Source organism: Pecten maximus, chromosome 1, assembly GCF_902652985.1.
Source record: "Pecten maximus chromosome 1, xPecMax1.1, whole genome shotgun sequence".
NCBI classification, from domain to species: domain Eukaryota; kingdom Metazoa; phylum Mollusca; class Bivalvia; order Pectinida; family Pectinidae; genus Pecten; species Pecten maximus.
The window spans coordinates 27,620,291-27,634,857 of record NC_047015.1 but is presented as its reverse complement, the minus strand read 5'-3'; the positions used below and the strand labels follow the sequence as shown (position 1 = coordinate 27,634,857).

Here is a 14,567-nt window from a genome sequence, read left to right as displayed (position 1 = left end):
TTGTTACATAAAAGTCAATGTTGTGGAAAATCTTTTACCAGTTCTTTACCTTTTGTAAGTTAATGGATATTGGTCAGTCTGTTATAGCTATTTGTGGCTTTTTAAATGATTTATTGGGGGTTTTTTTTATATCTTGTTATAAAATGTTTGTAAGCTGATATGCTGATGTGATTACATAGAGATTGATCTAATGTGACCTTAGCTCTATAAACAAATTCAATATGTATTTACAAGTGTGTGTCAATATTGAATACTGTACAAATTAAATATCTCTGGCTCACCTGACTTTTTGAGATAAATTTTAAATCATTCTCATCCTTTGATAATATTTTCAGTCTCCTTTACAGCAAAATAGTTAGAAAACAAAATTTGACAACTGCCTCCAGAATCACAATCTTTCAATCATGTGTATGTATTTTAAGTTCAAACAAAACGATATAAATATCCTGTTTAAATCACCTGACATTATTTAAATTTTTGCATATATCTAACTCTACTTGATTGTTTACCTACAGCCTCTAAAATCAATACCATTAAAGGTAGCTAAATACACTGATCCTGAGTTTAATTGTCGTACAGCAAAAGTAAAATATGATACATTTACATGTAATGGACAGTGCCATATGGTTGTTAATTAATTGTTTAGAGGGATATAGCACAGATTATCCTAAAGTTAAGTATGTGTTGGAGAGTACCGGTGGACAGTTAGAGATACATCCCTCACCTGTCTAGGGGGGACCAGCTGACAGTCAGAGATACATCCCTCACCTGTCTGAGAGGACCAGCTGATAGTCAGAGATATATCCCTCACCTGTCTGAGAGGACCAGTGGACAGTCAGAGATACATCCCTCACCTGTCTGAGAGGACCAGCTGACAGTCAGAGATACATCCCTCACCTGTCTGAGAGGACCGGTGGATAGTCAGAGATACATCCCTCACCTGTCTGAGAGGACCAGCTGACAGTCAGAGATACACCCCTCACCTGTCTGAGAGGAGCAGTGGACAGTCAGAGATACATCCCTCACCTGTCTGAGAGGACCAGCTGACAGTCAGAGATACATCCCTCACCTGTCTGAGAGGACCAGCAGACTGTCAGAGATACATCCCTCACCTGTCTGAGAGGACCAGTGGACAATCAGAGATACATCCCTCACCTGTCTGAGAGGACCAGTGGACAGTCAGAGATACATCCCTCACCTGTCTGAGAGGACCGGTGGATAGTCAGAGATACATCCCTCACCTGTCTGAGAGGACCAGCTGACAGTCAGAGATACACCCCTCACCTGTCTGAGAGGACCAGTGGACAGTTAGAGATACATCCCTCACCTGTCTGAGAGGACCAGTGGACAGTTAGAGATACATCCCTCACCTGTCTGAGAGGACCAGTGGACAGTCAGAGATACATCCCTCACCTGTCTGAGAGGACCAGTGGACAGTCAGAGATACATCCCTCACCTGTCTGAGAGGACCAGTGGACAGTCAGAGATACATCCCTCACCTGTCTGAGAGGACCAGCTGACAGTTAGAGATACATCCCTCACCTGTCTGAGAGGACCAGCTGACAGTCAGAGATACATCCCTCACCTGTCTGAGAGGACCAGTGGACAGTCAGAGATACATCCCTCACCTGTCTGAGAGGACCAGTGGACAGTCAGAGATACATCCCTCACCTGTCTGAGAGGACCAGTGGACAGTCAGAGATACATCCCTCACTGTGGAGGACCAGCTGACAGTTAGAGATACATCCCTCACCTGTCTGAGAGGACCAGCTGACAGTCAGAGATACATCCCTCACCTGTCTGAGAGGACCAGTGGACAGTCAGAGATACATCCCTCACCTGTCTGAGAGGACCAGTGGACAGTTAGAGATACATCCCTCACCTGTCTGAGAGGACCAGCTGACAGTCAGAGATACATCCCTCACCTGTCTGAGAGGACCAGCTGACAGTTAGAGATACATCCCTCACCTGTCTGAGAGGACCAGCTGACAGTTAGAGATACATCCTTACCTATCCATATTTGTGTTAATTGACAAATAAAAACCAATCAGCTTTTCACTCAATTTAACCAAAGCCTGCAATGTTTAAACAGACTACTGATAAAGACCCTGCCAAAAGAGAAATAATACTATTGAACACGATAGTTACAGGCAAACAGGCTGTGTACCGGTGAGATTAATGCTAATTGTTTTAAGTACCTGCTCGTTAAGGTGTTATCTGGCTCTTGGCTGTCGATGGTTGTTTATGCAATCACTCCCTCTGTCACATGGGATGTAGGAGGGATGGCACTTAATTCTGATCTTTGGCGCAAGCACATCAGCTGTTCAAGCTTGGATGGGTCGATGGTCATGCAGTTAACTGTCACTCTCAATCAATCGTTTGATGACTCAAAACGGCCCGCTGCAAAAAATCACTCCGATTTACCAAAGTGCAGGTCTTTGAAAAAAAAAATCTCCAGAATTGATTGAATCCAAGGTAAGTGAATGTTTTGTCAACTGTGCTGACAGTGATGGGGATATGTCCATGCGTTAGACCTCTCACTCATTAATGGCTATCAATTGGACTTGAACAGTATATGTTGATAGTGCACAATGGGTCTATCTACCCTACAGAACTAAGCACATGGAGCAAACAAGCTATCGTCTGAATGAAGGACAAGTATCATACTGCCTGTTGGGTGAGCGAGCAGATCGCTGATCCAGTCTGCGTCTGGGCCCACTGTGACGGTCTCAATGCCTAACAATACTACAAGTTTCCATTGCCTAGATTATCTCGGCCAGAAATCAATAGATCCTTTTCAAACAGTATAATTTTCATTGAATGACAATTCTATAATACACCATAGTGACGGCCCACGATCCTCACACATTATCAGCTAGGACTCTCCCCATTGTGTGACTCGTGCGATGTCAAATTGTATTTATTACTCTTAAATAACAGGAATTCATATAAAATACCTTTATAATCAGGTCTGCTTTTCAGAGCTATTATCCAAGTATCTCATTAGTAAATAAACAGTTGTTAAAGTGAAAAATTAAAAATATTTATATAATTGTTATATCGTAGCAGTTTGCCAGAGCTGTTACAATTTCAGTAATAGAACAATTATCTGTTTGTAATATTAAAAAAAATGATGTGTAGTGTATGGATATTGAAACGAGATAACTGTATGCCATGTCTGTAAATAAAGGATCGTGAAATAGTGGATATTAAATAAGCTGCGGTGGTTTTATAACTGTGGAAAGGAAACAACAATCTGTGATCACTTCAAATATGTGTGGAGTCATCCGTTTATAAGGTTATAACTTTTACAAGTGTGTATATTAAAAAAAAAGTGTTTTTCGCTTGGTTACACCTGAAGAAAATGTTTTTATATACCATAGCTTTTATACGTAATTTTACTTTCAAATAGATTGTAGGTAAAGACAACCTAATCACAAACTCTTTATGATCTCTGATTAACAGAGATTTTCTATCGGTTTATAAGTTTGGTAATGTGACTGACTTTGTCTACACTCTGATTAACAGAGATTTTCTACAGATTTATAATTTTTGTAATGTGGCTGACTTTGACTGTCTACTCTAGTTATCAGAGATTTTTTTTTACATATTTGATAATTTTTGTAATGTGACTGACTTTGACTGTCTACTCTAGTTATTAGATTTTTTTTTTTACAGATTTATAATTTTGGTAATGTGACTGACTTTGACTGTCTACTCTAGTTATCAGAGATATTTTTTTTTACAGATTTATAATTTTGGTAATGTGACTGACTTTGACTGTCTTCTCTCGGTACATGTATCAGAGATTTTTTTTTACAGATTTATAACTTTGGTGATGTGACTGATTTTGTGTGGTGATTTGAGAAAAATGATTGCTACTTTTCATGTATGACTAGTAGTAAGTGAGACAGTAAATCTATATGAAATCTTGGATGATGTACAAATGTAGGCTAGTTTGTAGGGTCCTGTGAAATGCTTGGGAGAGTCTGGTTGCTGTCCTTGTAGACATGGAATGGGAATCGATGAGATGTACACTTATATACACTGTTGGCTTTAGGTATCAATAGAAAATTGTTTGGAAACGTCTCCGTATTTTATTGAGTTGGATGAATAGGCATAAAGTGTCACTTGATATGTCATTTTATATTAATGAAAAGTCTCACCCTAAAGCCATATTGTGGAATTATATCAAACAATATATGTGTCTTGCCCTATGGCCATATTGTGGAATTATATCAAACAATATATGTGTCTTGCCCTATGGCCATATTGTGGAATTATATCAAACAATATATGTGTCTTGCCCTATGGCCATATTGTGGAATTATATCAAACAATATACGTGTCTTGCCCTATGGCCATATTGTGGAATTATATCAAACAATATACGTGTCTTGCCCTATGGCCATATTGTGGAATTATATCAAACAATATATGTGTCTTGTCCGATAGCCATATTTTGGAATTATATCAAACAATATATGTGTCTTGCCCTATGGCCATATTGTGGAATTATATCAAACAATATACGTGTCTTGCCCTATGGCCATATTGTGGAATTATATCAAACAATATATGTGTCTTGCCCTATAGCCATATTGTGGAATTATAACAAACAAAATGCGTGTCTTGCCCGATAGTCATATTGTGGAATTATATCAAACAAAATGCGTGTCTTGCCCGATAGTCATATTGTGGAATTATATCAAACAATATACTTGTCTTTCCCTATGGCCATATTGTGGAATTATATCAAACAATATATGTGTCTTGCCCTATGGCCATATTGTGGAATTATATCAAACAATATATGTGTCTTGCCCGATAGCCATATTGTGAATTATATCATACCATATCTGTGGAATTATGTCATATGATATATTTGTCATATCCTTTAGCCATATAGTGAATTAATATGTTAAACAGTGGATAAGAATCAAGCTTTATAACAATATGGTAACTGTTGATAAAGTGTTGTAGTGTCTCACTGTTGATTGAGTGTTGTAGTGTCTCACTGTTGATATAGTGTTGTAGTGTCTCATTGTTGGTTGAGTGTTGTAGTGTCTCACTGTTGATTGAGTGTTGTAGTGTCTCACTGTTGATAAGGTGTTGTAGTGTCTCACTGTTGATATGGTGTTGTAGTGTCTCACTGTTGATATAGTGTTGTAGTGTCTCACTGTTGATATAGTGTTGTAGTGTCTCACTGATGATATAGTATTGTAGTGTCTCACTGTTGATATAGTGTTGTAGTGTCTCACTGTTGATATAGTGTTGCAGTGTCTCACTGTTGATATAGTGTTGTAGTGTCTCACTGTTGATGTTGTATTTTAGTGTCTCACTGTTGATATAGTGTTGTAGTGTCACACTGTTGATATATTGTTGTAGTGTCACACTGTTGATATATTGTTGATATATTGTTGTAGTGTCACACTGTTGATATATTGTTGTAGTGTCTCACTGTTGATATAGTGTTGTAGTGTCTCACTGTTGATATAGTGTTGTAGTGTCTCACTGTTGATATAGTGTTGTAGTGTCTCACTGTTGATAGAGTGTTGTAGTGTCTCACTGTTGATAAAGTGTTGTAGTGTCTCACTGTTGATATAGTGTTGTAGTGTCTCACTGTTGATATAGTGTTGTAGTGTCTCACTGTTGATTGAGTGTTGTAGTGTCTCACTGTTGATTGAGTGTTGTAGTGTCTCACTGTTGATTGAGTGTTGTAGTGTCTCACTGTTGATAAGGTGTTGTAGTGTCTCACTGTTGATATGGTGTTGTAGTGTCTCACTGTTGATATAGTGTTGTAGTGTCTCACTGTTGATATAGTGTTGTAGTGTCTCACTGATGATATAGTATTGTAGTGTCTCACATTTGATATAGTATTGTAGTGTCTCGCATTTGATATAGTGTTGTAGTGTCTCACTGTTGATGTTGTATTTTAGTGTCTCACTGTTGATATATTGTTGTAGTGTCTCACTGTTGATATAGTGTTGTAGTGTCACACTGTTGATATATTGTTGTAGTGTCACACTGTTGATATATTGTTGTAGTGTCTCACTGTTGATATAGTGTTGTAGTGTCTCACTGTTGATATAGTGTTGTAGTGTCTCACTGTTGATATAGTGTTGTAGTGTCTCACTGTTGATTGAGTGTTGTAGTGTTTCACTGTTGATATAGTGTTGTAGTGTCTCACTGTTGATATAGTGTTGTAGTGTCTCACTGTTGATATAGTATTGTAGTGTCTCACTGTTAATATAGTGTTGTAGTGTCTCACTGTTGATATAGTGTTGTAGTGTCTAACTGTTGTATAGTGTTGTAGTGTCTCACTGTTGATATAGTGTTGTAGTGTCTCACTGTTGATATAGTGTTGTAGTTTCTCACTGTTGATATAGTGTTGTAGTGTCTCACTGTTGATTGAGTGTTGTAGTGTCTCACTGTTGATATAGTGTTGTAGTGTCTCACTGTTGATATAGTGTTGTAGTGACTCACTGTTGATATAGTGTTGTAGTGACTCACTGTTGATATAGTGTTGCAGTGTCTCACTGTTGATGTAGTGTTGTAGTGTCTCACTGTTGATGTAGTGTTGTAGTGTCTCACTGTTGATATAGTGTTGTAGTGTCTCACTGTTGATATAGTGTTGTAGTGTCTCACTTTTGATATAGTGTTGTAGTGTCTCATTGTTGATATATTGTTGTAGTGTCTCACTGTTGATTTATTGTTGTAGTGTCTCACTGTTGATATAGTGTTGTAGTGTCTCACTGTTGATATAGTGTTGTAGTGTCTCACTGTTGATATAGTGTTGTAGTGTCTCACTGTTGATATAGTGTTGTAGTGTCTCACTGTTGATATAGTGATGTAGTGTCTCACTGTTGATATAGTGTTGTAGTGTCTCACTGTTGATATAGTGTTGTAGTGTCTCACTGTTGATGTAGTGTTGTAGTGTCTCACTGCTGATGTAGTGTTGTAGTGTCTCACTGTTGATGTATTGTTGTAGTGTCTCACTGTTGATGTAGTGTTGTAGTGTCTCACTGTTGATATAGTGTTGTAGTGTCTCACTGTTGATATAGTATTGTAGTGTCTCACTGTTGATATAGTATTGTAGTGTCTCACTGTTGATATAGTGTTGTAGTGTCTCACTGTTGATATAGTGTTGTAGTGTCTCACTGTTGATATAGTGTTGTAGTGTCTCACTGTTGATATAGTGTTGTAGTGTCACACTGTTGATATAGTGTTGTAGTGTCTCACTGTTGGTATAGTGTTGTAGTGTCTCACTGTTGATATAGTGTTGTAGTGTCTCACTGTTGATATAGTGTTGTAGTGTCTCACTGTTGATATAGTGTTGTAGTGTCTCACTGTTGATTTAGTGTTGTAGTGTCTCACTGTTGAAGTGTTGTAGTGTCTCACTGTTGATATAGTGTTGTAGTGTCTCACTGTTGATATAGTGTTGTAGTGTTATAGTGTCTCACTGTTGATATAGTGTTGTAGTGTCTCACTGTTGAAATAGTGTTGTAGTGTCTCACTGTTGATATAGTGTTGTAGTGACTCACTGTTGATATAGTGTTGTAGTGACTCACTGTTGATATAGTGTTGTAGTGTCTCACTGTTGAAATAGTGTTGCAGTGTCTCACTGTTGATACAGTGTTGTAGTGTCACATCCTCTGTTATATATATATATCAGTCCTGAACTACAAATTCACATCCTCTGTTATATATATATCAGTCCTTAACTACAAATTCACATCCTCTGTTATATATATTAGTGTGCATTCTTAGAAAACCTGCACATCTACTGTCCAAATGTCAGTTCTTTAGGTAGAAGAAACAAAGCTTAAATACCTATATCAAATAAATAGTATGTATATATATTCTGAGTATTTTTATTCTCAGGGTGGTTAAAATGTACCTGTATCAGAGACACCTGAATTGATATCCTCCTTTCCCTGTCACCAAGCCCCTCCCTTGGGTTTGAACACAATAAAATCTTGAAAGCTTAGATTCCTCAAAGACATTAAGGAAAAGGTATGAACACCGAAGCTCTGAAAGTGCATATACATTACAAAAATATCCAGATCAATTTCCCAACAACTCTCAAAGACTCATTCTACTCTCAAGACTAAGCATTGTCTTACTTCATTCCTGTCTTAATGTGAAATCGGTGTCCTTCCCTTTGTTTTACCAGTATTATTACAGGTTCACCCATTGTGTACTGTCATCCTAATAGAGTTGATCAGTCTCGTCACACCAGTCCCATCACACTAGTCCCGTCACACCAGTCCTGTCACACCAGTCCTGTCACACCAGTCCTGTCACACCTGTCCTGTCACACCAGTCCTATCACACCTGCCCTGTCACACCAGTCCTGTCACACCTGTCCTGTCACACAAGTCCTATCACACCTGTCCTGTCACACCTGTCCTATCACAGCAGTCCCTTCACACCAGTCCTGTCACACCTGTCCTGTCACACCTGTCCTGTCACACCAGTCCTGTCACACAAGCCCTATATCACACCTGCCCTGTCACACAAGCCCTATATCACACCTGCCCTGTCACACCAGTCCTGTCACACCAGTCCCTTCACATCAGTCCTGTCACACCTTTCTTTAGGACAAATATGCAAGCAATTCATTTTCTTGTCATAAAGCAACCTTGAGTCCTGGAGTTTTCTGGAGTGGAGATAAATCCAGATTGTTTTTAAAATCTATAAACTTGACTTTTGTTATAGTCATAGGAATAAATGTTTGATATATTTGTAGTACAAAAACATAATGAATGATACAAAATTTAGGACCATTTTCTATTGTAAAATTTACTTGTTTTCTTTCTTTTTTCATTTTTCATGTTACAAGTTGTTAGTAAGTACAGCTTCAAGTAATTTTATAATGATTGGTATTATATTACTGAACAACATCAACTACAATGTAATTGGTATGAAAATTTACACCTGAAGTGACCTTCAAGATTTTGAAAGATATTAATACAATTCATTATTGGTCATAGAGTGCATAACACAACAACACATGCTTATTGATGTCAAACATGTTTGACTTATCTTCACATGGACATGTGACATATGTTGACCAATCAATAAGAGGATCAGACAGATTCAAAATAAAAAATGAATTTAAAAAGAAAGCTGTAGCTTTATTTGTGTGTACTGGTCAAAAGAAGTTTGTTTGGTGGACACAGTTTACTCCGGCCATGGAGTCTATTAATTCTACAGAAAGCATTGTGCCTTCAGTCATGAAATTGCGTTTGACACATTAGGTAGCAGAGCTGATGAGTGGGCCATCCACCTTTTGTCAGATTAGCTGACCTTCACTGTCACTTAGATGGAGATTTTTGTTGGCCTCATTCACTGGTTTGAAATGAGGATTTGCTTGTTGCTGTTTTTATTTTATCTGACCTGTATATGAGCATTAGTGTCAATTGAGTATCTGATTGTTTGAGAATTAAGTTAGATATTGATGTACGTCCCCTCTAGATTTACAAGATCTGACACATCATTGACGTTCTAACTGATGCAGGTAATCATCTAGCTCTCTTCAATCTAACAACAATTAAAATCTTCAGAGAAAAACCAGTCTGACAATGTTTTGTTGTTCTATTGTAAAATTAATGTATACTTTTGTTAATTAGGGATTTTATTGACTATACATGAATGTATCCTACATTAAAGATTCAATAAGGAGTAGCAGCACATTGCATGCAGCATTTATTGAAACTGTATATGTCACAGCTAGAATCAGCTTCTCATACATGTAGTAGTCCCAGATGACAGTGACATATTGTGTGCCAAAACTTGTGCTTGATACAGGAATCCTGATCTAATATCCATGTCGATGGTGTAGAATCTGACTGGCTACTGGTGGCCCCCTGACGAGGAGGACAGACTTGGTATAAGAATGCAATCATTTATATTGCTCGTCCTCGCCCCCTGATGAGGAGTTGGTTAAGAAGAATATAGACTTGGTAGAATGCAATCATTTATATTGCAGCACCTGCAGTGGGCTAAACAAATAGAAAACATCTAGAAATAAAGAGTAGAATAAGTGTATCTAATGGAACCGAGTTTTGGTAGCGGTAGTAGTCTGTATGTAGTTTAATACACAGAAACAAGTATCCATGACTGTTACATCAACAACAATATGTTAAAAAGAGCGTGTTTATATAGACCTTGAGATGTGTTGAAGGCTACTAACTTGTGTGTATTGTCACAGTGTCTAATGAGGGATAGAAGTAATGGCAGCAGGCGTGTAGACTAGATTCAAATTACCTTGCTGCTTCTTATGACATTCCAATATTGATGGGCGCTGGTGTTAATCTACAAGTATACACTATGACATTCCAATATTGATGGGCGATGGTGTTAATCTACAAGTATACTCTATGACATTCCAACATTGATGGGCGATGGTGTTAATCTACAAGTATACACTATGACATTCCAACATTGATGGGCGATGGTGTTAATCTACAAGTATACACTATGACATTCCAACATTGATGGGCGATGGTGTTAATCTACAAGTATACACTATGACATTCCAACATTGATGGGCGATGGTGTTAATCTACAAGTATACACTATGACATTCCAACATTGATGGGCGATGGTGTTAATCTACAAGTATACACTATGACATTCCAACATTGATGGGCGATGGTGTTAATCTACAAGTATACACTATGACATTCCAACATTGATGGGCGCTGGTGTTAATCTACAAGTATACACTATAACATTCCATCATTAATGGCCGATGGTTAATCTAATACAGTGACAGGAGCTAGTAGTAGGTACTAATAGTTAATTGTAAAAAGTGGAGAGTGTGAGATCACCTAAAACACAGGCTAGTAGAAAGTTCCCTTTAGCCTAGTGGTTATAAGTAGGATGTCCACTCAGAGTAAAGGGAACCCTATAATAGATTTGAGTATACAGGAAACTTAAGTGGGAAAGAGATAAAACCAGGCAATATATAATGAGTCCTACACTTTTAGTATAGAAGATGTACAAATAGCTATCAATCTGTTTTGATAGTGGAAGACCCTACAAGTTATACACAGGTAATAAAATTTGAAATTGAAGTTAGCAAAGTAAATATATATGAAATAAAATTCAGATAAGTTAAAGAAGAACAAAGAGCCATAATCCTGTATAGGGGTATTCAGGGCCCGATACCAGTACACAGTGAAATCCCAAAAAAGGTATCCAATGTGATCACTCAATGTGTGTCAACTGTAATTGGGAGAGTGTGACACACTGATTGGACTAACTTACACAATTATAAACTAGTTCCCACTGATGTACAAGGTGGGGGTCAAAGGCAATTCATAATAGCAACACCAAGATGTGTAAAGAAATGTTTAAGTTAGTTATGATATATTAAAACTTGTCACTGCTGTGTATATTACACCATGTATTATAGGGTTGTATATATAACACCATGTATTATAGGGTTGTATAACACCATGTATTATAGGGTTGTATGTAACACCATGTATTATAGGGTTGTTTATATAACACCATGTATTATAGGGTTGTATATATAACACCATGTATTATAGGGTTGTGTATATAACACCATGTATTATAGGGTTGTGTATATAACACCATGTATTATAGGGTTGTATATATAACACCATGTATTATAGGGTTGTATAACACCATGTATTATAGGGTTGTGTATATAACACCATGTATTATAGGGTTGTTTATATAACACCATGTATTATAGGGTTGTATATATAACACCATGTATTATAGGGTTGTATATAACACCATGTATTATAGGGTTGTATATATAACACCATGTATTATAGGGTTGTATATATAACACCATGTATTATATGGTTGTGTATATAACACCATGTATTATAGGGTTGTGTATAACACCATGTATTATAGGGTTGTGTATATAACACCATGTATTATAGGGTTGTGTATGTAACACCATATATGATAGGGTTGTGTATATAACACCATGTATTATAGGGTTGTGTATATAACACCATGTATTATAGGGTTGTGTTTATAACACCATGTATTATAGGGTTGTGTATGTAACACCATGTATTATAGGGTTGTATATATAACACCATGTATTATAGGGTTGTGTATATAACACCATGTATTATAGGGTTGTGTATGTAACACCATGTATTATAGGGTTGTGTATGTAACACCATATATTATAGGGTTGTGTATATAACACCATGTATTATAGGGTTGTGTATATAACACCATGTATTATAGGGTTGTGTATATAACACCATGTATTATAGGGTTGTATATAACACCATGTATTATAGGGTTGTATATAACACAATGTATTATAGGGTTGTATATATAACACCATGTATTATAGGGTTGTATATAACACCATGTATTATAGGGTTGTATGTAACACCATATATTATAGGGTTGTGTATAACACCATGTATTATAGGGTTGTATGTAACACCATGTATTATAGGGTTGTGTTTATAACACCATGTATTATAGGGTTGTGTATATAACACCATGTATTATAGGGGTGTATATATAACACCATGTATTATAGGGTTGTGTATATAACACCATGTATTATAGGGTTGTGTATATAACACCATGTATTATAGGGTTGTATATATAACACCATGTATTATAGGGTTGTATATAACACCGTGTATTATAGGGTTGTATATATAACACCATGTATTATAGGGCTGTGTATATAACACCATGTATTATAGGGTTGTATATAACACCATGTATTATAGGGTTGTATATAACACCATGTATTATAGGGTTGTATATATAACACCATATATTATAGGGTGACTGACTTCTGAATTCTGTTTGACAGTAAAACTAACAAATAATACTACTTATATAGAACTGAGGACTAAGAATACTGATTTCTAGACACAATAAATCTTGAGTTAAAATGTTTTTGTTTGTGTAAATGTTTAATTACCTTGTATGAGCCATTGTGTTCTGTTCATCATCTTCAGTCGTTCATTACTCAAATTTTGATTTAAAACACTTTTAATCCCTCATTCCTGAGAATATCTTTTTCAAAATAAGTAAGAATCATCATTCAGGGAGGAATGGGAAACCCAAATGTTAAATTTTGCTTTATCTTTTTTCTTTGTAATACTACTCTTCCATAACACCTAAGGAAATCTTAATCAAATTAAATTTTTCCTTTAATTCTCTAATTTGATGTGTCACTGTGGAAACACAATTGTGTCTTCATAGATAAATGACATATCATTGTTTACGACGTCATGCTAGAGTCTGTGTTTTCCGTCCATCATCATTATATAGAGGAGAAATCAGTATATATCTGTAGCAGAGTTCCTCAAATTATATAAGAAATAAAATCTAACACTGATGTTCATGTAATATTGAATCAATTACACTTGTTATTAATGTCATATAAAGTCGCTGAATGCTCATATATCACACAGACACTTGTGTTGGATCCTCTATATATAATGGTTCATTTGTCAAATGACATTTAAGGCCCATAACCCTCTTGTGATCATTATTGTTGCAATATGAAAATTAATTTTTTGTTGTATCATATGTAAAGTCATAGGACTTCATAAGATTTCAAAGTGCATGTATATATATATATATTCATGTCTGCACAATATAAGTTTATGGATGGCCAGATCATCTAAAACACCCTATGTTAATGATTGCTGTACCAGAATAAAGGAATAGCTAGTTGCATACATCTAAGGGACATAACTCTTATAATTAGTGACTCTAATCTACTTTGGCCTATCTATTGACTGGTATACTGTAACAGTTTCAGTAGTAGTGTGATAGTCCCCTGTTACAGGAATGACCCTGGAACAGGTGTTGTAAATGTACAAGCTGCACAGTTGTGTATGTTAGTCAGTAGAATGGCTACCTTTGTACTGAGTGATAAACAGTTTTTAAATATTTTAAATATTTACAATTAGATCAAAGTAAGGCTATCTTTAACCGGAAATGATGACCCTATAAAGTGAAATACTAAGATGATAACAGAGTTGTCTATCTCACAGAATGGTTGTTTGGGCACTTCATAAGGAAAAAACGTCAGTTGTGGAAATAAGTATTGATAAAAACTGAGTATAAGAAAAACCTGATGTGACCTCTGTTTTGTCAATTTGACTTTAACTCATAATCTTATACAAATTTCATACATATTACGGTTTATCTTGTAAATTCATATTATGTACATGTTTATTGAAAGAAGGCATTTATAAGTTACAATAACTTGTGTCCTGTTCCTGTTGTTATATTTAACAACAAAAATATGTTCAAATCAAATAAATCAGATCTGTTGACTGTACAGCACCACCAGTGTATTTTACATAAATCAGATCTGTTGACTGTACAGCACCACCAGGAGATTTTACATAAATCAGATCTGTTGACTGTACAGCACTACCAGGAGATTTTACATAAATCAGATCTGTTGACTGTACAGCACCACCAGGAGGTTTTACATAAATCAGATCTGTTGACTGTACAGCACCACCAGGAGATTTTACATAAATCAGATCTGTTGACTGTACAGCACCACCAGG

General features: G+C 36.3%; 1 protein-coding gene and 1 long non-coding RNA gene across 4 annotated transcripts in view; one reads left to right on the top strand and one right to left on the bottom strand.

Annotated features, from left to right (window-relative positions):
• LOC117329196 (zinc finger MIZ domain-containing protein 1-like) overlaps nt 1-2,294 on the bottom strand; it is a 194,840-nt gene extending 192,546 nt beyond the window's left edge. The window contains exon 1 of the mRNA XM_033887018.1: nt 2,199-2,294. The gene's annotated coding sequence lies outside the window, so the exon portion shown is untranslated. The remainder of the gene's footprint in view (nt 1-2,198) is intronic.
• The window catches only part of LOC117329226, a 178,428-nt gene that overhangs the window by 46,400 nt on the left and 117,461 nt on the right, over nt 1-14,567 (top strand). Inside the window, exon 1 of one of the 3 annotated variants that reach the window (XR_004533135.1) lies at nt 2,296-2,475. The exons of the other annotated variants lie outside the window; for them this stretch is intronic. This is a non-coding gene — a long non-coding RNA (uncharacterized LOC117329226). Of the gene's footprint in view, nt 1-2,295; nt 2,476-14,567 lie in introns of those variants that run through there. 3 annotated transcript variants of the gene reach the window in all.